At 49.8% G+C, this 24,740-nt stretch overlaps 1 protein-coding gene across 1 annotated transcript in view; it reads right to left on the bottom strand.

Annotated features, from left to right (window-relative positions):
* The window catches only part of OMA1 (OMA1 zinc metallopeptidase), a 601,584-nt gene that overhangs the window by 89,950 nt on the left and 486,894 nt on the right, over positions 1 to 24,740 (bottom strand). The gene's annotated exons all lie outside the window — the stretch shown is intronic.

The following is a 24,740-nucleotide window of genomic DNA, read 5'->3' as shown; positions in this document are numbered from 1 at the left end:
TGTGTATTACCAAAAGCGGCATCTCGCATGTACCAAAAATGAATAGAAAATGAAAAATTTCATAGTTAACATGAAGGAAAGTGACAATTCTATTAAGGACAAGGAGGCAAGAATTATGCTCTGCTTTCTTCCTTTATTTCTATTTCAGTCAGTCAGTCAAAGGCTTTATTTCGATAAATCAAATCATAAAAGCAGCACATTAATACAAAAAGACATTTATACAAAAACAAATTTAAATTAACCGTTAATTATGGACATTTTTCCCCAAAACATATCAAAGAGAATAAAAACAAAGTTAAAAATTTAAGATTTAAAGTTGATCCTTCAATTAAGAAGCAAATTAAACATTAGATGCTAGCCTTTTGGCTCTAATGGACCATGTCCACAATAAAAATTTTGAAAGACCACAAACGTACAATGTCCGGGTGTCCGATGTTAGAATACGGAGTGCCTCACTTGAGTGCCTAGTGCCCATACACCGACATATAGGTTTGAGCCACGCTTGCCTTCGGCGCACATAGGCCGGACAGACAAACAGAATATGTCTCTACACTAATTTGACAAAAGGGACAAAAAGGACTTGTCTGGGACGGGGGCTTCCAATGGGCAGTTAAAGCACGCACTGGAAGAGACCCTACCCTAAATCTAAAATATAGGGCCCTATCATGGGATTTCCATACCAGATCTAGGTAGAGTTCCCGAGATGGAACATCCTTATGTCTTAGGAACTCTTCCGTTAGCCTGCCAAGAGTTGGGTCAGTGCTAACTCTATTGGTAACCCAGTTACAATATAGGGTCTTTATAGTCGCTTTCGGGGGAGAGGACCGACTATCCCAGGCTTCACTAAGACCTAGCTTACCAAGGAGATGTTTAACATCTTTAAGCCATTTTATTTTATGCCATCCCACCATTGACATTACTTCCGCTAGGCCCTTCACATACTTGGCAAGTTCTGGGACTCGCCACAGTCTAGCCCATAGAAGCAACGGCCGGAGTTTTGCCAGATCATTGGTGGGTTGGCAACCTAGGTCAAGCAACAGGGGTATCATTGGGGAACTCTGCGGAAGTGTCATAATGCCCCTCAAACATTTATTCTCAGACCTTGTCAATAGATCTGTGTTAGATGTGCCCCAAAGCTCTGCACCGTAGAGGGCAGAACTAACACCCTTAGCCTTATAAATGTCAATAACAGGTGCAATAGGTTGGGTCGTGGCAGATCGCTGCTCCTTATACAGCGCCCCTGTAACCCTCTTATGTTTTAGCAGCATTTTATGGAGATGAGGGGTCCACTGCATGGTATCTGAGATACGGATACCTAAATAATCGAATACAGTGACCCTCTCCAGGGATACATTGTTAAGTACGGGCGATCGCCCAAGTTTTTTCGGGGGATTTAAAACTAGAAACTTGGTCTTGTCAGTATTTATGACTGTCACAGCACGTAGGTGAGAATGGAAGATAGAGAGGAGAGAATGCTGCACTACGACTCCCAGAATGCCTGCCAATGAGTGAAGCGGGTGTCCTACTTCTCTTTCCACCTTCTTCTCTATGTAACCTCCTCCCTCCCTGAACACGGGGCTCGTCACCTGATTGCATTGTTAGACGCCGAGTCCCGTCAAGCCCTGAGATTTCGGTGTATCCGGAGGAACCTCGCATGACCACAGACCTTTGCCGGGTAAGCCTGAACCTTGCCTCATCCCGTATTCCTTGCCGGAGCGAAGCTTGTTGTTTGGCTCTTGAACGGCGGTCTGTCCCACGCCAGGCATAGGTGCGGAGCCCCGTAGGCAGACAGACCACGTCTACCTTTCCTGTCCGTTACCTGAGCACCCGCGCATAGGAGCGCGAGTCCCTGCACACCGGGGGGGTGACTTCCACGCTGCCCCTTACTTTCCTGAGCACCCGCACATAGGAGCGCGAGTCCCAGCACACGGGGGAAATATCTACGCTGCCACCCCTCCGCGGACATCGCGGACTGAAGGGACGAAAGCGCAGAAGCGCTTACTACTTACTTTGTGCCATTTACCTTGAAGAGCTGTTGCAAGGCTCATCTGAATATGCGCAGGAGCGCGTTATAATTGATTTTGAGACATAACTTTAGAAAGCTGCGAATAGCACTGACTCATAGGCAAATACCGTTACGTGGCGGTTGGCAACACACGTGCGCCCCAGAGCGCTACATCCATTTATTATTTACATTGTGAGGATCAGCTGCCAGACCAGGATTCTAGTGCAAGACGCACACCTATGAGGACGGCAGGGAAATATGCCGCCTTCCTAAGAAGTATTCTGTGTACCTCCTTCCTGTATGCCTGGGGCATCAAGGTACGTGAATGCCATGCAAACTTGTAAGGAGTAGCGGGGAGGGGGGAAATAGGGCCCCATTCATGGTTTTGTTGTGTGTCTTTACTGCAGGAACGGATGACGAGAGAGAGTGAAAGATACAACTCCTTGAAGTTATCCCAAGAGTCCTGCGGCCTCTACATTCTTGTTTCCTTTATCCCTTTTGTCCCTTTCCCCCGTCTTTGTGGTCTTCCCAGACGAGGTGGCTCTCGTTTCTCTCTGGTGGGAGCACACAGATAAGGGCAGGGGTACCCAACGTCCAGCATCGCTCCTGCTGCAGCCGGCTTAAGGTGAGAGCCTACACTCTACTGTGACAGAGTGACGAGCCCACGGTTACTTGCAGCCTGAGCGATGGATACCAACACCGTGCTTACCTTGGTGCTAGAAACACTGACCGCTTTACGAATGGAAGTGGACGCCTTTAGAGGCGAAAACCAGGAATTGAGAAACGAGATGGGAACCATGAGAAGAGAAGTGGCGGGTCTGTCTCGTGTAAACCCCGCAGGCGCTCGAGGGCCATCCTACATCCGTAATTGGACTCTTCCGCCTCCCTCTTCCTCCAATCCTTCACCCGAGCAAGGGGGGGAGTGGAGGACCATCCACTATCCAAGTTATCCAACCCTTACACTTGCCGTTAGCCCCTCCTGAGAGGTTTTTTGGGGACCCTAAAAAGTTTAGTGTATTCTTAGGGCAATGTAAGCTACACTTTATGTGCAAACCAGCTGTCTTTCCAAATGATCAGACCAAAACCGCGTTCATAATGTCGTATCTAGGTGGGAACGCGGCTAGTTGGTCCTTTCCTCTTATAGAGAGGAATGATCCAGTCTTACAGGACTTTACAGCTTTTTGCGAAGAAATGCGCAAATTATTTGATAGAAAGGCACATCAGCTTTCTTTAGACAGAGAACTCATTACCCTGAGACAGGGGTCACAAGATCTCTTGTCTTATATCACTAATTTCAACAGATTAGTAGTGGAAACCGAATGGCCAGCTGAAAAACGTTCCTCCTTGTACTATCAAGGGCTGAGAGGAGAACTAAAGGACGTGTTGGCCCAAGTGGTGCATATGCCAGCCACGTGCGATGAGTTAATTGACCTTACAGTCCAGCTAGATCACCGATTACAAGAGCGGAAGACTGATCGGCAACGGCCAGAAGCCAGATACATGCCTATCCGGCTAAAACCCCCTTCAGAGGTAATTGCGGTGCCCAGTGATGGAGCAGAACCTATGCAAATTAGCGGAGTAAGAGGACCCCTGAGCGCGGAAGAGAGAAACCGTAGAAGACTCCTGAAACTCTGCATGTATTGCGGGAAATCAGGGCACTTTATTAAAGACTGTAGAACCAAACTCTCTACTACCAACAGGGAACAGAAAGAGGTCAAGAAGGTGCCTGTAGTGGAGCGAGTGTCCGAGCCTCTGGGAAACGACTATGCTCAAACAAGTTGAAGACCCCTTGTTTGAGTCAAGCAGCAGAAGAGGTCTTTGCCGCTCAAAGCCACGTGATACAACCCATGACTCCCCACCTGCTCATCGGGGTAACGATGCAGTGGCCTGGATCGGACCCTGTGATGGGTTATGCCTTGGTAGATTCCGGAGCCACGGGCAATTTTGTAGACCAACGCTATGCAAAAGATATAGGAGTTCCATGCATAAAGAAGGAGATTCCAGAACCAGTGAAAGCGGTGGATGGAACTGATCTATCCTCCGGTCCGGTGAGTTTGCATACACAACAACTAGTGATGCAAATCGGAGCCGAACATTTTGAGGGTATAAAATTTGATCTAATAGATGCCCCTCATTTTAAATTGATATTGGGTCTGCCATGGCTCACATTACACGATCCTTATGTGAGATGGGCGGCCAGAACGGTGACCCTAAACTCCTCCTATTGCAAGGAACATTGCACCTATACCCGAGTTCACTCGACTACCATCCCTGAGAATCCTGCTGTACTACTGGCGCATGGATGTAGCACGCAGGAAGCGGATCCGATCCCGGAGCTGCCCGCAGACTATCACAGATACCAAGATGTGTTCAGTGAAAAAGAGGCCAGCAAGCTACCCCCACACAGAGCATATGATTGTGTCATCGACTTGGAACCAGGAGCCAGCATACCGTGCAGTTGCATATATGCACTTACAGAGGCTGAGACTACTTATCTACAACAATACCTAGAAAAACTGCTGGTACTGGGGTTCATACGTCCGTCTACTTCTCCCGCCTCTTCTCCCCTGTTTTTTATACCAAAACGTGAAAGGGGATTGAGGGCATGCATCGATTACAGAGCGCTGAACAGAGTGACAAAGAAGAATCGATACCCTCTGCCATTAATCCCTGTACTACTGGACCAATTGAAGGGAGCTACTGTGTTCACCAAGTTAGATCTCCGAGGCGCCTACCACCTGGTGCGTGTAAGGCGGGGAGACGAATGGAAAACGGCCTTTCGGACAAAATTCGGGCTCTACGAATACATGGTGATGCCCTTCGGCCTTTGTAACGCCCCTGCCGCCTTCCAATACTTCATGGATGAGGTATTGAGAGGCCTCCTGGATGTGTCTTGTATAGTATACATAGACGATATACTGGTGTATTCACAGTCCTTAGAAGAACATAAGAACCATGTGGCAGAAGTACTAGAACGACTCCTGCGGCATGCGTTATACGCCAAACTAGAAAAATGTTTGTTCCACGCCTCTACCGTCGAATTTTTGGGATATATCATCGGTCCTGAGGGGTTATGCATGGATCAGAAAAAGATTCAAGCTATTTTGCAGTGGACCTCTCCTTCCAGCGTTAAATCCCTACAAAGCTTCCTAGGCTTCGCCAATTTTTATAGGCGGTTTATACGAGAGTTCTCCAGGATTATTCAACCGTTAACTCTCCTGTTACGAAAAGGAGCCATCTTTCGTTGGACTGATGAGGCTGAACAAGCATTTCAAACCTTGAAATCATGTTTTACGACAGCCCCTGTTTTACGTCATCCGGATGTTAGTCAACCATTCGTGATGGAAACAGACGCTTCATATTACGCAGTGGGAGGCATCCTTTCCCAGCGACATCCCGAAACGGGACAACTTCATCCGGTGGCCTTCTATTCGAAGAAATTGACGCCTAGCGAAGTAAACTACAGCATAACGGACAAGGAGCTGTTGGCCATCAAAAGGGCCTGCGAAGAGTGGAGACACCATTTAATGGGGGCTCGACACATGGTGGAAATCTACACCGACCATCGTAATCTACTTTTCCTGAAAAGCGCTCGAGCCTTGACCCCGCGCCAACTCCGGTGGTCCTTATTCTTCGCCGATTTTGACTTCATAATCAAGTTCCGACCAGGGCCACAGAATGGAAAAGCAGATGCATTGTCACGAATATCCTCTGAGACAGAAAAACAGCATCTCGAAGAACCACCATGTATCTTGCATAAGGCCACCTTTCAGACCGAAATATTGGCCACCTCTTCGACAGTGGTGTTTCTACGCGACGTGCGTAACGGAATCGAGGGAGTGGACACGAAAGCCTGGATTGCCGAAGACCCCGAGCATCGTGTTCTCATCGACCAACTGCTGTATGTTGATAATCGTCTATACGTACCAGAGAAATCTCTTCAAATACAGGCCTTACAGTGGATACATGACACCCCCTTAGGAGGACACCTAGGCAAAGATAAAACGATTCAACAAATGTCCAGATACTTCTGGTGGGAAACGATGTCTACAGACTCACAACAATACGTCGCTGAATGCGCCGTGTGTACACAAGCCAAGGCAGTACATCAACGACCCCAAGGGCTGCTACGACCCATACCCATACCTCCTGCACCTTGGCACACGGTGTCGATGGATTTTATTGTTGATATGCCGCCCAGTCTTGGCCACAACACCATTTTAGTGGTTATTGACCACTTAACTAAGATGGGGCACTTTATAGCCCTCACCAAGCTACCCACGGCTGGAGCATTAGCTACCATCTTTCTGCAGAACATTGTCCGCTTACACGGAATTTCAGCAGTTCTAATCACCGACAGGGGAACCCAATTCACCTCTAGATTTTGGAAGGCCTTATGTAACATTCTAAAAATCGAGGCCAAATTATCTACAAGCTATCATCCCCAAACAGACGGCAAAACCGAGAGGTTGAATCAAACCCTTGAACAGTACCTTAGATGCTTCACCTTGCAATATCACGAAGAATGGAGAACACTGTAATGGACTGCAGAATTCACGTATAATAACACCCACCACTCTTCATTAGGTACATCCCCGTTCTTCTGTTTACATGGGTTCCACCCTAACATGTTACCTTTCGAACAGCCAGGAACATCCGCACTTCCTACCATACAAGAACACCATGCCCGTCTGAAACTCATACTAGCCAAAGCCAAACTCCACCTAGAACTAGCTCAAGCTCGAGACAAAAATAATGCAGATAAAAGGAGAGTTCCATTCCCTTCCTATCAAGTAGGAGATAAAGTATGGCTGAGCACAAAACATTTACGTCTCAAGGGAAACACTAGGTTACAACCCAAGTTTGTGGGGCCGTATGAAATAGTGGGCTTGGTCAATCCAGTAGCAATGAGACTACAACTCCCAGATACGTGGCACATACATCCAGTCTTTCACGTCTCCCTCCTACGTCCTTATCGCAGTGGCACGAGACAACCAGTAAAACCCTCTCCTGTAGAAATAGATGGGGATGTAGAGTATGAAGTACACGAAGTCCTAGATTCCAGAAGGGTCAGAGGGAGGTTACAATATCTCATTGATTGGAAGGGTTATGGGCCAGAAGAAAGGTCCTGGGAACCAGTAACACACTTACATTGCCCACACCTCCTTAGACGATTTCACAGACGTTTTCCCACCAAGCCGGGTGGTCCGCCGAGACGGCGGACATTAAGAGGGGGTTCTGTGGAGGGCGTGGCCGAGCCGAGCTGCAAGATGGCCGCCGTGTAACGGGGCTCTGCCGGCCGGACAGCTAATCCGACAGACCATCCGGCTAATGCATTGATTTTTGTGACGGGGTAATACAGCGGGAGGTGCCCCAGCGACGAGGATTCTAGCGGTGCTGCTGTGGCGAACATCGGCGGTGGAGATCCGAAGCTACGTCTCCGAGCAGATCAGGCGGATGGGAGGCACCGCGCGGGGTGGCGTCCTCTACTACGCAAGGCCCTGGTCGCGGGCCGTGGACCGTCAGGCGCGCGGAGGCTGTCGTTGACCCTGGTGGGACGTTGTACGCCCTGCGACTGGCGCCCGTGTGACTGCGTTGGGCCCCTGATGTGCGGAGGACAGCCTTCGTTGAGAGACTGGCGCTCGACATCTGCTGAGCTGACGGGCGCACTGCCTGGGCCTCCCCGGCGTGGCCGTGCACTGCTCTGCACCCTGTGCCGCTGCTCCGGCTGGGGTGAGACGGCCGGGGACGGGAGCTGCGGCGCCTGAGAGGTGAGGCCCGATCCCACCCTGCAGCGAGTGAAATCCGGCTGTCGGGCCTGTGGAAGCCATACTCTGAACACTGTATCTGTATGCCTGCCGGCTGGGGAGCTGATGAGGTGGTGGTGAGGAGAGCGCGAGGGGACGGCCGGGTTGCCTACCGGGCCGCTGCCCGAACGCAGTGAGACCGTCATTGGTACATGATTGACGCAGGCCCGAGACCTGAGTACGCCGAGAGCTGGCCTGGACTTACCTACTTGGAGGTGAGCTTCGAGGGGCGTGGGCGGCAAGAGGGGCCGCTTGGTGGTGTGATCACTCGGCCTGCACGATCCTTGCGCTTGGTGAGGCCGGTGGCCTGCGGTGTGCCTGCTGTCTCCCACCGTCGCTGTCGGTGGGTGGCAGCCCCTCGGAGGAGCCATGGGGAAGTCGGACACCAAACAGAGGAAGCTCCACTTTGAGAAGCAGACTTTGCGCGGCGCCGATGCGGTGCCGGCGTCGCAGACTGTGGTCCCCGAAACGCAGTTAGACCAAACACCGGATGATGATGTCAAAAGCATGTTCCGCGACCTTAAGGGCTGCCTCAAAGAAATTGACGGCAAACTCGACTCCATGGCCCAGCGGCTTGATGGCATATCGCACAGGGTCGACCAGCATGAGGAGCGTATCACGGCGGTGGAAGCGCGAATTGCCGACTGCGAAGAAAGCCATGGACACACCCAGGAGAAGTTACTTCGCATGGACAGGGTCCTGGAGGTGATACGAGGGCGCAACGAGGATTTGGAAGCTCGCTCCCGCAGGAATAACGTAAGAATTATTGGTGTTGCGGAATCCACCAACATTGGAAATATGGAACAATTTGTTGAAGGTATGTTCCGCGAACTGTTTGGGGAGGACCTGTCGGCCATGTTCTTGGTCGAACGTGCACATCGCACGCTAGGGCCGCGACCTGTGCCGGGAGCTCCGCCACGACCGATCCTGGCCCGTGTTCTAAACTACCGCGACAGGGATACTATCCTGAGGTTGGCGCGTGAAAAGGGTGAGCTAACTTTCCAAAATATGGCCATCTCCCTATTTCCGGATTTTACACAAGCTGTGCAGGCCGCGAGGCGAGAATTCATACCGGCTAAAAAAATCTTCCAGAAGGTGGGAATTAAGTATGCAATGCTGTACCCGGCCAAGTTGCGGATCCACAGTAAAGGGAAGCCAATGGTATTTACAGCGGCGGCGGACGCGCTCAAATTTGCTAGACAGGCGGAACGATCGCAGCGAGAGCGGCGAGATGAGCAAGATACTCCTCTGATGGGCCAGTTAAGTGACATTGAATAGCACAACACTACAACACGCTGAGTCGTGCTGGGACGCCGGACACCGTGACTGTCGGGTGCACGACCTGTACCCACCTGTGGGGGTCCCCGGGGCCTGCAGAGGGTGATGGATCTGTCCCGGAACTGTGGGAGAGGTCTGATCTCGCATGGTTAACATTGCCGATACCCTGCGGAGCACTGTAGGGGGAGGAATGCAGGGCCTCCCTAGCTGTGAGTTGGGGTACTGCGTTAGTAACGGGCAGAACTGTCCGGCCACCCGGTTGTCTTCAGACTGGGGAGTGAGCCGGTGACCCCACGCCCCTGTGGGATGATTCCCGAGATACTATTGCAGGACAGTTACAGTTGGATGGGGTGGCGGGGGGGACGGTATCTCAACCTGATTGGGGGGTTGGAGTGGGTGGAGGGGGGTTGGGGTTCTTGTTGGTTGGTTCTATTACATTGTACTTTATGTCTACACCACTGAATGATGATGCAGTCTTGCCACATGCCGACTTACTATGGTTGCTGATCCAAGGGAATGTGGTGAGGGGTAACCACGGGTGGGCCCTCCTACAGGGACCGTCGGTGACCGCGCCACTACATAGGACACACGCATACAAGCCACCCTGACCGCACTGCGCTGCCTTACATGGAATATCCATGGTCTTAACGATCACCGGAAGATACGCTTGACCCATGCACAACTGTCACGACACCAAATCGACATATGTTTCCTACAGGAAACACATTCGACTCGCAACGCCGGGGACAAGCTTAGAAGTGCTCGGTGGGGCGAGATTCACACCTCTGGTTGCTCCAATTACTCCCGGGGAGTGGCGATTCTTATCCATAAAGGCCTTCCCTGGCAAACAGTTAAGGTGCACGCTGATTCTGAGGGGCGATACATCATACTGCTAGGGCAGCTATTTCATATGCCGATCGCATTAGTTAATACATATGGCCCCAACTCGGATGACCCTGGATTTTTCCGGCATGTCTGGCACCTGACACAATCACTGGGCGTAGGGGCATGCATGTGGGGAGGAGATTTCAATGCCGTACTTTCGCTGGAGCTAGATAGGGAGGGGGCCGCTCGCACGCATCACCCGCTAGCTGCTGGTCTCCTCCGTGGCCTAATGGCAGACTACACTCTACTAGACTCGTGGCGCGTATTGCATGCCGCGGTTAGGGAAGGCACCTGCTTCACCCCGCACAGAGGAGCCTGGTCCCGCTTGGACTTTTGGCTCTTGACCCCACAGGTGCATGCCTGGGTGTCTGCAGTCACTCACAAGGCGCGCACCCTCTCAGATCACTCCCCGGTTGAACTAACTCTAAATATCCCCAAGCCATACATTACACCCTTCACGTGGCGGTTGCCGGCACATGCCCTGTCGGATCAGGTGTTTCGGGAGGATATCCATCAACACATACTAGATTACTTTGAGCTTAATGAGGGCTCCATGGCATCGTTGGGCACTTTGTGGGACGCATTTAAGGTGGTGATCAGGGGCCACTGCATTGCGGGTCAGGCCAAAGTCCTTAAGACTATAAGGGGTACGCTAGGTAAATTGGAGGATCGCCTGCATTCTCTAGAGGTGCAGTACTGTTCGGACCCCTCGGCTGCCACCTTGGCTGCAACTCGCACCACGCTTACTGAATATCAGGCGGAGGCTGATAGGGAGATTAAGTTCCTGACTAAGCATGCTGTGGCCCGCAGATATGGGGAGGGGGATCGCCCGGGTAGGACGCTCGCCCTCCTCCTGCGCTCACAACGACCCTCTCCCTTCGTGTCCTCAGTGATGACACAGGGAGGTGATAGCGTATATACCCCCCCGGAAATACTGGATACATTTCGGACCTTTTACAGGGACCTGTACAGGGCACGGGCGGCCCACTCGCCGGCGGAGCTTTCTGAATATTTTGATACGGTACAGCTTATATGGTTCAATGCGCACCAACAAGGTTACTTCGATCGGCCCTTTGCAGCGGACGATGTACGGGAGGCAATAGGGTCATTGGCGGCCGGCAAGGCGCCGGGACCGGACGGCCTTCCGGCGCAGTTTTACAAGGAATACGCAGATCTCCTGGCCCCCCGACTGTTGGCAGTGTATGCTGAGGCGGTCGAGTCGGGCATACTTCCAGAATCAATGAGAGAGGCTGTCATCATTACCCTCCTGAAACCGGACAAAGATGTCCAACAATGCGACTCCTACAGGCCACTCTCTTTAATTAACACTGACGCGAAGATCTTTGCAAAAATGCTTGCAACTCGGCTACAGCCGGTGTTGCCCCTCATGATCCGCCCGGATCAGTCGGGCTTTGTGCCGGGCCGCTCGACGTCCCACAACCTCCGCACCCTCTTCGGGATACTGCACTATTTGGCCCCACATGTTAAGGCTGCGGCGGTACTGTTGGACGCCACCAAAGCGTTCGACTCCCTGGAGTGGGGGTTCCTGTTCCCTCTGCTGCAGCGCATGGGTGTGAGTGAGGCCTTTATCAGATACATTAGACTGCTATATACCGGCATCACTGTCAGGGTGAGAGTGAACGGGCTCGTCTCTGCGCCATTTGCCATTCGGAGGGGTACGAGACAGGGCTGCCCCCTGTCGCCTCTGCTCTTTGCTATCGCCACAGAACCTTTGGCTGCTCGCATCCGGCAGCATCATGCGTCCAGGGGCATTGGTTTCTCGTCACGGGCGTTGACCATATCACTGTATGCTGATGATATTACGCTATATGTTTCTGATCCTCAGGTGAACCTCTCCCCTCTGACGGGAGAACTGATGGAAGATGGTCGGTTGTCGGGAGTGAATATAAATTGGGAGAAATCAGTCATTCTGCCCCTGACGGCCGGGACTCCCCGCTTTACCCCGGACTGCCCGCTGAAATGGGCGGACGGCCCGGTGCGGTACCTGGGGATTTGGATAAGCACGGACAAGCAGCAGATATGGACGGAGAATTATGGGCGGGTAATGGGCTGGGTGGAAGAGAGGGTCGGCCGCTGGAAGCACTTGCCCCTTTCTCTGGCTGGCAGAATTGCTGTGGCTTAAATGGTGATCCTGCCTAAACTCCTATACTTGTTCGTGAATGTCCCACTGCCCCTGACTGCACATTTTTTGCGACAGATACGCTTGCAGATGGTGGAGCTGGCCTGGGGGGGTAAACAACCGAGGGTGGCATGGGAGACTCTTACACTCCCACAGCGACAGGGAGGCCTGGCACCGGACTTCCCCTTATATGCCTACTGTGCACAGGCACAGTTCCTACACTACTGGGCACACCCCACACCGTTTCAACCGCACGTGGCGGTAGAGACTGATAGAGCGGCCCCGCTGCCGCTGACTGTGGCACTCTACGCGCCACACACCCGGAGATGCACGGACGTCGACCCGGTGCACGCACTCAGGTGGGCCTGGGATGGGCTGCGACGGAGGGACGGACTGGACCTTCTTTATACCCGATCTGTGCCTCTGCGCGGGAACCCGATGTGGCCACCGCTGCGAAATATGCGGACCGGGGAGCGAGCCGCGGAGCTGGGCCTCCGCACGGGGGGCGATTTGTTTCCAGGGGACACCTTCCTCACGCCGGAGCAGATGTGTGGCGCGGAAGCCCCGACGATACTGGACACGCTTCTTTATTATCAGCTCTGCCACTCGTGCCGGAGGTTGTTCCCCACGTTCCCGGCGCCGCCGCCGGATCTACTTGCCCTGGAAAATGTGCTATCTGTGGAGTCCGGGCGCAAACTTCCAGATTATATGTGCGAATGCAAGCGAACCACCCCGTGGCTCTTCCGGCGGCGCGGGGCTTGTGGGCGGCAGAACTGGGTGCGGATATTTCTGATGTGCATTGGGACTTGTGTTGTAGGACTCTCGAGATTTTATCCCCCAACTACAGGCTACGCCTGATCCATTTCAAATATATACACATGATGTACCGCACCCCTAGCCGGTTGCACCGCATGGGCTTAAGAGACACAGATGATTGCTGGCGCTGTTACACTCATGGAGCCACCTTTCTGCATATGGCATGGGACTGTCCCACATTGGCGTCCTTCTGGATAAGGGTGGTGGAGATTATATGCGAAATCACTGGCCTACAGATCCCATGCACACCACAGGTTGCGCTGCTGGGAATTCTACACATGGTTGAGCCCAAGCACCGTAAGCTGCCAGCGATGCTATTGTTACTGGCCAAAAGACAAGTTGCCATGCATTGGGGAGTTGTTACGTCACCTAGCATTCGGGAATGGGTTAAAAGCGCGGTCTATTGCCAGACACAGCTCGCCCTGTACTGGGAGCTTATGCCGATGCGATCAAGGCCTAAGGACATATGGGGGCCCTTCACACACTGGTTGGAGCACGCTCTGATACAGGCGCTGTAGCTCGATGCTATCCCCTAAAGCGGAAAGGAGATGGCGAGGATTGCACTTGTCAGGGGGGCATATTGGTAGACGTGGGGGTTGGGGGTGGCGCGTGCGGGTGGGGGGAGAAGATGGACTGCTGGGTAATGAGCAGATTGTCCTGTGACACTGAGTTGGTATCCTCGCAACCCCATATTTGGTGATATGTTTGGTGGGGAGACGTATCGGCATTGTTTGTCGTATGTACACGAAAATGAGTGGTACTGTTTTAAGTTTGTTCTTGAAAAATGCAAATAAAAAGAATAAAAAAAAAAAAAAAAGAGGGGGTTCTGTCACAGCACGTAGGTGAGAATGGAAGATAGAGAGGAGAGAATGCTGCACTACGACTCCCAGAATGCCTGCCAATGAGTGAAGCGGGTGTCCTACTTCTCTTTCCACCTTCTTCTCTATGTAACCTCCTCCCTCCCAGAACACGGGGCTCGTCACCTGATTGCATTGTTAGACGCCGAGTCCCGTCAAGCCCTGAGATTTCGGTGTATCCGGAGGAACCTCGCATGACCACAGGCCTTTGCCGGGTAAGCCTGAACCTTGCCTCATCCCGTATTCCTTGCCGGAGCAAAGCCAAAGCGGATACCAGCGCTTGTCCTCGAGTGAGCGCTTGTTGTTTGGCTCTTGAACAGCGGTCTGTCCCACGGACCCCAAGCACCAGGCATAGGTGCGGAGCCCCGTAGGCAGACAGACCACGCCTACCTTTCCTGTCCGTTACCTGAGCACCCGCGCATAGGAGCGCGAGTCCCTGCACACCGGGGGTGACTTCCACGCTGCCCCTTACTTTCCTGAGCACCCGCGCATAGGAGCGCGAGTCCCAGCACAAGGGGGAAATATCTACGCTGCCACCCCTCCGCAGAGATCGCGGAACGAAGGGACGAAAGCGCAGAAGCGCTTACTACTTACTTTGTGCCATTTACCTTGAAGAGCTGTTGCAAGGCTCATCTGAATATGCTCAGGGGCGCGTTATAATTGATTTTGAGACATAACTTTAGAAAGCTGCGAATAGCACTGACTCATAGGCAAATACCGTTACGTGGCGGTTGGCAACACACGTGCGCCCCAGAGCGCTACATCCATTTATTATTTACATTGTGAGGATCAGCTGCCAGACCAGGATTCTAGTGCAAGACGCACACCTATGAGGACGGCAGGGAAATATGCCGCCTTCCTAAGAAGTATTCTGTGTACCTCCTTCCTGTATGCCTGGGGCATCAAGGTACGTGAATGCCATGCAAACTTGTAAGGAGTAGCGGGGAGGGGGGAAATAGGGCCCCATTCATGGTTTTGTTGTGTGTCTTTACTGCAGGAACGGATGACGAGAGAGAGTGAAAGATACAACTCCTTGAAGTTATCCCAAGAGTCCTGCGGCCTCTACATTCTTGTTTCCTTTATCCCTTTTGTCCCTTTCCCCCGTCTTTGTGGTCTTGCCAGACGAGGTGGCTCTCGTTTCTCTCTGGTGGGAGCACACAGATAAGGGCAGGGGTACCCAACGTCCAGCATCGCTCCTGCTGCAGCCGGCTTAAGGTGAGAGCCTACACTCTACTGTGACAATGACATGGCCACGTTGGTCACAAAATGCCTGAAAATTATCTAGGAGGCCTTGGAGGCCTACCGGAGTCTTTGATATTAGGAGCGTGTCATCAGCGAATAAGAGGGTGGGGATTCGCTCCCCTGCCAGGGATGGTGCATCTGATGGTTTTTCGAGTACATGCTCAACAACCCCATTCATATATAGTGAGAAAAGGGTTGGAGCAAGAACACATCCCTGGCGGACCCCTCTCCCCACCGGTATCCTATTCGTTTTCGGCCCCTCGGTGCCCCACCTCACTTGCGCGAAGTTACCTTCATGTAGCCTCGCTAGAATAGACAAGATATTAGGTGGAATCCCCATATTTGCCAGCACACTCCATAGTTGTCCTCTGGGCACATGGTCAAAGGCAGTCTTTAAGTCGATGAATGCAAGATAAAGACTGCCTTTGCCTATGACAACCACTTTCCAATAAATCGACAATAACCTGAAAGCCTGCTCTATAGTGCCGGTGCCAGACCTAAAACCCGCTTGATAATCAGGGAGAATCTCATTATCATTAGCCCATTGAAGGATTCTCTCAAGCAGCACCTTCCCCACAACCTTCTGGGTCGAATTTAATAAGCTTATAGGGCGATAATTGGCAGGGTCCTCCCTCTGGCCCTTTTTAAAAATGGGGACGACCTCAGCCCCCTTCCAGGATTCGGGGATAGCGGCACCTTTATCAATTGCAGTGAGTAGGGTATGAATAAGCTTCCCCCATTCCGGCAGATTAGATCGAAGCAGATCTCCAGGGATGCCATCAGGGCCAGCTGCCTTTTGGGGGACAATGCAGCTAATCGCGTATTCAACCTCCTTAACTGTAAATGGGAATGAGGTGTTTTCTTCAGGTAGTATTAGGGAGCTGCAAGAAGCGGAAGTAATAGTGATTCCTAGCTGACATGAATACAGGCTTGAAAAATGATCAAACCAGGTCTGCCCAGTAATATTACAAGTAATGAGCTCGCTATCGGGCCTGTTCCTTGCCCTTATAGTGCTCCAAAAGCGACCAGCATCCCGCCCAGCACTGGCCTCTCTAAGTGTATGCCAATATGCATCCTCCCACTCTTTTTTGGCTTTTGCAACCACCCAGTTATATTCTTTCCTGGCTTGCTGGATCAGGGGTTGTGACTCGCCTTTTCAGGAAACTTCAACTATCATATCGGCAACTAATTTCCCCAACGGGAAAGAACTACAAAAGTTCAACCAATCAGCTGCCAGTTCATCCCAATACAGACGGACGTCCCCTGGTTAGCTTCCTCTTTTTTGTATGCAACAGGAGCTGTTCCATCTCTTTACATTATTCTCCTGAAACAATCCAGAAAAAAAACATGAAACTGAACTTTATAACTCAGAGCTCTTTCATTGATTAACAATTATAACTTTGCACATTTATAAACTGGTATCCTTGGAGAAACGAAGTACGGTTAACTGTTCTAATCACAATAACATAACAAACCCCATCACCCTAGCCAAAGCTAGGTACCTATACCTTACAAAGTCCTTGTATTGTATTGCATCCATTAAGAATAATTCACCATATCTTCCTGGATCGGAAACAATTCTCAGGAACCTTGGGGTGGGAATAATCCTTGCCTCCGTGTCCTTAATAGAATTGAAATTTTCCTTCATGTCCACTAGGTAATATGTTGTTCTATGTCAGGACCAGAGGCAAGGATTATACTTATTCAAAGCTAATCCACCTCCAAGAATGCTTTATCTAAGAACGGTTTGAAATAAAACTGGTTAAACATGGAATCCGAAGACCAATCTGCTGCATTAATGATATCCTCTAGTCTTGCCTCCAGAGAGACGGCTTTAGAGGCCATTGCCCCTCTGACAGAATGGGCTCCAAACTGCGAGACACTGAAGTCTGCTTCTTGCATGACTTAGCGGATCCATCGAGCTATGGTGGGAGGAGTGACAGCTTTGAAATGTTTCCTGAGAGAAATTAACAGTTGGCACGTTCCTGACTGAACTTGTCCATCATGTTCTCATAATTCTTCAAACAGAATACCATGCATAACTTGAGGGCTTTATCAAAAGCTGGATAAGACACTACCTTTGTGTTTGACTCCTACCCATGATGTCCAGTGCTTGGACATCCGATGCTCCCTGACAGGACACCAAGCACAGCAACATATAGAGCTTTTCTGAGAGTTCCTTGCACAATAAGAATTAGTTTTTGTGCCATGACTGGAAAAGATAGAGAACTCTATCAACATCCCATAAGGACGGATATATAGGTTCCGGAGGCAGCATTAATTGTATCCCCGGCATCAATTTAGACACCAGTGTGTGTTTCCCCACCAGAGACCCGGGCTTGGGATGTGGCCAGCGGAGACGGACCATCTATAGATATTTATTGTCCAACAGGCCAAACCCTGTGATGTCAAGGACACCAAACAATTCATGCTAGGGACCACCTTGCACCACATGTGATTTTGACCTTTTTGAACACACCAACAAACCAATTTGGACCATGCAGACTTGTACCGATTGTTGGCTCCCTCTGACCATGCTGCGGGCAGCATTCCTTCAGTCTCTTGAGAAAGTCCCAGGACTCACCATCTTTTCCAGTAATCATCCATGCCATGAGGATGGAGTATGTATGATTAACGGATAATAATTGCCCAGAGGATCCCAAAGGAGATCTACAGCATGGGATAGAAGGATTGGAGAATCCCCGCAAAGTTCCAGAAGAACCAAAAACCACACCAGAGTCCTCCAGAACGGAATGATCAGAACTACGTTCTGTCTTCTCACTTGCGTTGACAGTCACATGATCATGGTGAATGGAAGGAATGCATATCCCTTTTCCAGAGACCTATCCTGAAGGAAGGAGTTTGTTGCTGTCGCCAGAGGGTCCGACTTCCAGCTTAAGTATCTGCGAACCTGGTGATCTAAATGGGAAGTGAACAGGTCCACTGTGAAGGGACCCCAAAGAATGTCCAACTTCTTGAAAACCTTGGTGTCCAACTGCCACAGACTCATACCGGACCATTCTCTGGAACACCAATCCGCCACCTCATTGGAGGCCCCAAGAAGATACTTAGCAGTAACAGAGACATTGCTGGACAGGCAAAAGGTCCAGAACTCCTTGGCCAGATCCACCAAGACCTTCAATTTGGTACCCTCCAGATGGTTGATATTGCGAACTGCCGTGGTATTGTCCTTATTCAGTAGAACCTGGCAATTCACTCTCTCCTTTGTCCATCACTGAATCGCAAAGGACCCCCCACTATCAGATTTAGGCAATTGATATGGAGCTGTTGCTCCTCTGCAGACCATTTTAACTCCTGTGAAGCAGTGCCTGCAACAAGCTCCTCAACCAGACTTGCTGGCGTCAGACTCGATAACCATATTTGGGTCAGAGCTGAAGATTGACCTCCCAGTACAAACCTCCATGTGGGCTAACCATCAACACATTTCCTCCTTGACTTTGTCTGTGAGGGGAATCCGTTCCGAGTACTGTAGGCTCTTGAACAGGTGGAAGGCCTTGAGACATTGAAGAGCCTTGAAGTGTAGTGGGCCCAGAAAGATCGCTTGGATGGAGGAGGACAAGAGGCCTCCCAATCTGACCACCTGATGGAAGGAGGGTGTCGATCTGGATAGCGTCCTCTTCAATTCCCTACGTATCTTGGCAACCTTCCAGGAGGGAAGGCTTAAGGTCTTCACCACTGAATTGATAATGAAGTGCAGAAATGTTGTCTGTTTGGACGGGACAAGAACTAATTTCTTTCGTTGATAACAAAATCCAGGATTTCCAGCAAGTGAATTGTCATTTGCATTTGCACTGTCATGCGACACGGATATTGGTCTATAAGAAGAAGACTGACTAGGTATGTTATCAGATTGAAACCCTGATGGACACTAACACTGGTTTTGGCACCTCGGTGAAACACCAGGGGGCTGAGGAGAGGGCAAACAGGAGGGTCTTGATCTCTTATACCTGGTCTCGCCACCGGAATTGTAAAAACCTGCAAAAGCGAGGGAAAATGGGGACTGTCAGGTAAGCATCCTTCAGATCTAAACCCTATCTAGTCGTGGGGCGGAGCATGAACACGAAAGATGGATGCCCTCCATCTTGAAGTGGTGATAAACCAGCCACTCATTGAATTCTCTGAGATTGATCACTGGTCCCTGCTTGTCATCTTGTTTCTCCATCAAAAAGATATTGCTGAGGAAGCCGCATGGGTGGAGACAAGACTGGGTAATCGCCTTTCGCTGCAGCCAATCCACCCCTCCCGGTCTATCAAGGCTGCCTATACCTCGGCAAAAACCTGGGTGCGTGGGCATGAATACCGGATGAAGGTTCCATAAAACTCTATGTGAAAGACGTGTATCATTTACAAAACCCATGCATGTGAGGAAATCTTTCAATTGCAACTGAACAGTGCTAGCAGGCCTCCCACTTTTTGTTGGGAAGAATAGCAAACTCTCACCTGGTTGGGCCTGGAATTGCCCTCTGGATGAGCATTGTGCGTTGCGCCCACATTGACCTCTTCGCAAGGGAAATAACTGTCCCGAATAGGACTGGTCCTGGGTCCTTCGAGGCCTTGTGTTCTGGGAGGGCCTTGGGTGTAAAAGTGGTTGGCCGAGCTCCCTCTACCACGGCCAGCAGTGACAAACGTTTGAGGAAGAAAGATCTTTTTAATTGACACTTGCACCTTGTCCAAGAACGTAAAAGTGGCAATGAATTTGCCTAACTCCTTAATAAAAGACTCCCCAAATACCCCCCCTTGCGCCACCGCACCTGCCTCAGTGAAAGCTAGGTCCCCAGCTTGGGGTCGACATTCAGTAATAGAGAGCGGTGTTTCTCAGTGGAAAGAGTAGTTTGCATTCACTCAAATCACTGCTGTGCCCATCTTGAGAGAACCCCTGGGGAGACCGGAGTACCCAAGGCTTTGGCCTCCACTGCAAGGTCCAGAATTTTAGTTAGGGGGGCGCTAATGTCTAGGAGCTTGTCCTGGCACAATCTCCAGGACCTGTTAATAGCCTTCTTGGGGACTCAAATATATTTCTGTAGGAAGGTGGCCATCTGGAGGTGAAAGCCACTTTGCCAGAGAGAAATGGGCGATGGCACTCCACCCTGAGGCGCGCTCAGACCTCTTTCTTTAAGGGCTTCCTGACGTGGCCTGCAACATACTTTGCCCCCTTGCCCGAGGGGAACCAGTCCGTAGAGCAGGGGTGGATGAGGTATTCACGGTCTAGCATTTTGGAGGGGTCCTCAGCCGCATGTGGGTCTAAGGGTCATGAAGGGGTGGGGACGGAGGAAGGGCATCATGGCCTGGAGAGGCCTGCCTCATCATTCGAGGTCCCATGGGATTCATCATCATTTGCATGTAGACAGGGGGCTGTAAATGCTAGATTGCCTGGCACACACAAAGCGTTGCCCATATGTTTTAGCTTTTTTCATGTGCCCAGATCCACCCCAGCATCACCTTTGCACTTGGGAGCGCATTTAGTAAGGGAAGAAGCCCCCATTATGGGGCAGGAGTCATCCAGCAAATTTAATGGGACAGGGAGAGCATAGGCCAATTGCATTAAGTGGCGTTCAAGTGGCTCCATCACGGATGCCACCGCCTGGTGGTTGGAGGCATCGATCGCCTCGCAGGACTCGTCATCTAGAGGAAGGACCGTGAGGAACTCTTCCTCCATATATGCATCCTCTATGACTGGATCTACAGTATGCACAGGGAGGCATGAGAAGCCCAATGTATAACAAATGTGCAAATGCGCATGCAGAATTACAGGAGGGGGAGGCCGGAGATATTCAAAAGCTTGGAGTGCTAAGGAAAGGTGTTACAGGCGGCAGCACTTGGCTTATATGGCATTGGACCAAGCCAGTAATCAGATTTGGCCGCGCGAGGCCTTAGCCATGGGGCTGACTCACCCTGAAACACTATGGAGGGTCATCACATGCCTGGCCCTTCCCCCGAACGGTACTAATATCGGAGCGGGTGACCACTTGCAGTTAAAGACTCAGTGAAATACAGACCTGCTTCGCGGTTCGTTTTCAGTAGTTACAGACCCATTATGACGAGCGTCAGAGGCTTCCAGGCTGCTCAGGGAGGCACGGGCTCCGTTATAATGCAAGCTTGTCAATTTCCCTGGAACTGACTGGAGTGAGTGACCTGCGGAGTGAGTGACCTGCAGAGCAACGAGAAGCGTCACATCTGTGTGAGCGCCTTCTAGTGGGCAATCAGCCTCACCGCAACGGCACGGTTTCCGAGGCTCAACTAATGCCACGAATGGAGCACTGACACGAGCTCGGTAGTAGAGCAATGAATAGCATGCAATGCAATAAAGTTAAACAACAATAAACACAACAAAATACATTCGTTTTAGTAAAGGGATACAGGAAAAGAGATCACTAATCTGCTGAGCAGGAAAGAAAGAGGAAGCTAACTAGGGGATGTCCATCTATATTGGGGTGAACTGACAGCTGACTGGTTGAACTTTTGTAGTCCATTCCCGTTGCCTGTTGGGAAAGTTAGCTTTTTCTATGATTGTTGAAGTCTGAAGGAACAGAAATAAAGGAAGAAAGCAGAGCATAATCCTCGCCTCCGGTCCTGCCACAGAATTATAAGTCAGTCAAAAAGCTTTGTTTATTTAGACCGTAGTCTATAAAACCACCATAAATACATCCTAAAATGATGTATACAATAAAAGGGCTAAAAGGACACAAAGTAAATAATATATACACAATGGAGTGAGGGAAAAAAATCAAGGTTAGAGGATCTCATAAAAACTCCCTGATTCCCTCGTATGTTATCTACCAACCCTTTTAAAATCCCGCAGGTCACAACCGAAATTCTCCAAACTGCACAAATGACATCCAGAAACCTCATGTTCACCAACAGGCTAAGGGCTTGATCACAGTTTGCAATTACATATTTGATAAAACTTGGTTTTAAAAATGCTTTTGGCCCATTTAAATCCATAAATAAACCAATTAATTATGCGCCCCACTACACTTTGTCTTCGTCCCACAGTTTGGGGTTAGGCAAGGCTTCAATATAAGGGAAGCTGTCGTCATTGCTCTAACCTCTTACAGAATTTGGGAAGAGGGTTTTCCGCTAAAATACCGCAGATCCTCATCTCTAGAACAATTAAGTGTGAGAGTGCGTAGCTCAGGTTTGGAGATCCGCAGACCCTACTTCCGACTTTATTGTTAGCCTTTTACAGATTTCACTTAACATATGTCATACTTGAATTGCTCATTTCAATTCACTATTCTCTACCTCGGCTTTACAGTGGTGAGATATTTTAAGAGTGTCTTCCCTTGTTAATCTCTGCCAAACCCTCAGTGTGGTGACAAACCCCGAACAACACCAAGCGGTAATCTGGCACTCTACCCTTATGGCTTGAACCATAGCTGAAGAAGGTAGAGGAGGGGTCTTCACATGAATTTAACCTCTTCAAGGTTCCAATCCAGTTTTCAACCTAAGGTTAATACTTCCACCCAGTACTGGAATTGGGGGCGGGCCTTTGCATTATAGACAAACAATATAGGGCTGAGGGAGGGTCCACCATATGTCCTACTAAATAGTTTTAATCACCATACTGAGGGCAATGTGGTTGCTTTTATTGATTCAAAGTGACTGCTCCAGTTTAACTTTGTATCAAAGCACATGCCTCCAAGTATTTATATTTTTCAACTGTGTCCACTTTGTTCCCACCCAGATACCAATTAAATCCTTCCTTTCCTATCCCCAACACCATTATCTTAGTATTGTCTAAATTAAACAGTACGCCTTTTACTTGAACAATAGTTCTGAAAAACATCCAATTTCTTCAGTAACCCTACGACCGTCATGTCCACTATCTCCAAATCATTGTTGTATAGTAGCCATGGGATGTGGGTGCCACTCATCTTAGGACAAAGGCAACTTACTTCCTTCAATGTATTTGGTAAGTTGGCCAAAAACAAGGAGAATAGTAGAGCTGCCAGGACCCAACCCTGTCGTAGACCGCTCTTAATCTGTATTTTCTTCGATAGAGCCATATAGTATCTAATATTACCCGTGCCCAATTCTGACTATGTAGCTCCCAAAAAGTAAGAGGAGCTTCTTGTGAATTCAGAGCCTCTGCAGCATTTCCCACAATACCTTTCAGTCCACTTAGTCGAAGGTGGCATGGAAATCAACAAAACAGCAGATCAACTGCCCCCGTAGCTCTATTGATTTCCTTGGCATAGCCCATAGACTTAAGCAGTGATTGTTGGTTGAGTGGCCTTCCTTGCTCGACATGAATTATGTTATTTTCTTCCACCCAGGTCTTCATTAAGTCTAACAACACTTTGGAGAAGACGTCTATTAGGCTAGTTAAGTGTATTTATCTTATTTATTTGGTTACATAAGTTAATTAAAACCATTACATTACAATAAAAAATTTAAAAAGTACATCACAATCCATAGTGGTACAAAGGAATCTGGGAAAGTGCAATAGTTAAATGCCAGCCTTTGTCTAGGGGCTTCTTATCATATTTTCAATTGGGCGTTGCCTTTTGGCTAGTTCCATAAGATAATGTCACCCTACTAGCTCCTTCAAGTCACCAAGGCTACTTTGGTTTCTGTTCTTTTCGCTGATGCTCATTTTCTTGTCAAGTGCTTGTGCTTTGCGACTATGTAGGAGAATGTTCTTTCGCGGGCCTTTGTTTAAAATAATTCAGTATCAGCGTTTGGACAGTTCAAGGGCTAGGATGGGATAGTTTGTAGCACCCCTGATAGTTTGTACAAATCTTCTGCAGCAGGCCAGGATAAAAGGTTCTTTTTGTGTGAAGCATAATGCAGAGGCCTCCTGGCAGGTGCTTATTTTATCTCTCAACCAAAGATCTCTAAGAAGGATCCTCCTTTCAGTTGCTAAGGTCAGGCAGCAGCACAGGAGGTGTAGCTATGATTCCCGTTTGTATTCACATGCTCCTCCTATGTTTTGATTTGCCCAGGCCCGGCTAGAGTACGTGATTGGGAGTGCCAGCAGTCGCATGTACATAATCTCTCTTCTGGATTTAGGGTTAAGCAGGGCAGAAAGATAGGGCTGAGGTTTATTTATTAGATATGAATCATTCAGCTGTATCAAGAAGGGTAATGTTTTTAATGTTGCCTGGTCTTGCTGGAACGAAACTTGTTTATTTATACTTGTTTTCCAGGTAGTGTAAGAAATGCAAGGCAGAGCGAGTGCTGGTTTGTTTATTTCAGTGGAGACCATGGCTCTCATGAGATGCTTATTCCATGGCGATCCAATTTTTTCAAATGTGTCTCTGAGGAAGCCTTTTAAAGAATCCCCCGGAAATTTTAAGATTCAAATGTAGTATTTTAAGAAGTCGGTCTCAAGGGTTAGTGATTGTTTGACTAACCCGAGCTCCAACCTAAGTCTCGCTCTTGGGAGGTGTTTTGGTATCTGAAAAATTATTTTGTAGGCCACACACTGAGACCGCTCTAGGGTTTCTGAACAAGCGCCCGGGAACGCTTGATGCCCATACGAGAGTGCTGGGAGAAGAGAGGCTTGAGTGACAGTTCGGGCTGGACTGTTCCCATGAGGCACAGGGTCAAGACTGATTTGCAGATGGCTCGGTTCAAACTGGAATGGCATGGTGAGCAAAAAAACGATGGATTTAGGCCCAGATCTCTGTACTGGGGTGATTGTATGACATTGTTCTGCATTCTGTCCATCAACTGTTGTTTTTGCA

The sequence above is a fragment of the Triturus cristatus genome, chromosome 4_2 (genome assembly GCF_964204655.1).
Source record: "Triturus cristatus chromosome 4_2, aTriCri1.1, whole genome shotgun sequence".
NCBI classification, from domain to species: Eukaryota; Metazoa; Chordata; class Amphibia; order Caudata; family Salamandridae; genus Triturus; species Triturus cristatus.
The sequence above is the reverse complement of the archived record's forward strand: the minus strand, read 5'-3'. Positions and strand labels throughout refer to the sequence as shown.